The sequence below is a fragment of the Arachis duranensis genome, chromosome 10, assembly GCF_000817695.3.
Source record: "Arachis duranensis cultivar V14167 chromosome 10, aradu.V14167.gnm2.J7QH, whole genome shotgun sequence".
Lineage (NCBI taxonomy): Eukaryota > Viridiplantae > Streptophyta > Magnoliopsida > Fabales > Fabaceae > Arachis > Arachis duranensis.
In genome coordinates this window covers 21262813-21263870 of record NC_029781.3, presented here as the reverse complement: position 1 = coordinate 21263870, position 1058 = coordinate 21262813, and the positions used below count along the sequence as shown (strand labels likewise).

The window sequence follows — 1058 nt, the reverse complement described above, 5'->3', positions numbered from 1 at the left end:
TCAAGGGTGTAGGTCATCCGAATGGGTAAAAAGTGAGCTGACTTCGTCAGTCGGTCCACAATCACCCAAATAGCATCAAAACCAGCCCTAGTCCTTGGCAATCCTGACACAAAGTCCATTGCAATACTTTCCCACTTCCATTGTGGAATCTCTAAAGGTTGCAACATCCCGGAAGGTCTTTGATGTTCAATCTTTACCTTTTGACAAGTTAAGCACTTTGAAACATATTCCGCCACATCATTCTTCATACCCGGCCACCAGAACATCGCCTTTAAATCATGGTACATCTTAGTACTTCCCGGGTGAATGGAGAATCCGCTTTTGTGTGCCTCCTTTAAAATATCTTGCCTCAAAGTGCCCACATCCGGCACAATGATCCTACCCTTGAATCTCTATAACCCATCTTTTTCTTCCGACACCCTCCACTATTTTCCTTGCTCAATGGCCGGTAACACCTGCCATAATGCTTCATCATTTTGATGAGCCTTTAGGAGTTCGGACTTAAAATCACTTGAGATCTCTAATCGGCTCAAACACAAAGTTCCGGATACTTCTAGAGCACCAATTTTTAGGCTCTCGAATCCCTTGAACAGCTTCTCCTCTTGAAGCATCATCCAAGCCGCATATAACGACTTCCGACTTAACGCATCCGCCACTACATTCGCCTTTCCCGGATGGTAATGCAACTCAAAGTCGTAGTCTTTCAACAATTCCATCCACCTTCTCTGCCTCATATTAAGCTCTTTCTGATCAAATAGGTACTTCAAGCTCTTATGATCAGAGAAAACTTGGAACTTAACCCCATAAAGGTAATGCCTCCACACCTTCAAGGAAAACACAACCGCAGCGAGTTCCAAATCGTGCGTAGGGTAACTAACTTCATGAGGTCTCAACTGTCGTGAGGCATACGCCACCACATTATGATGCTGCATCAGCACGCACCCTAAACCCTTTAATGAGGCATCACAATACACCTCAAATGGCTCATTCGGCTCAGGTAACACTAACACAGGTGCAGTGGTCAACTTTTTCTTCAACGTCTGAAAGCTCTCCTCGCA

General features: G+C 44.8%; 1 protein-coding gene across 1 annotated transcript in view; it reads right to left on the bottom strand.

Annotated features, from left to right (window-relative positions):
* The window catches only part of LOC127742869 (uncharacterized), a 9945-nt gene that overhangs the window by 6410 nt on the left and 2477 nt on the right, over positions 1-1058 (bottom strand). The gene's annotated exons all lie outside the window — the stretch shown is intronic.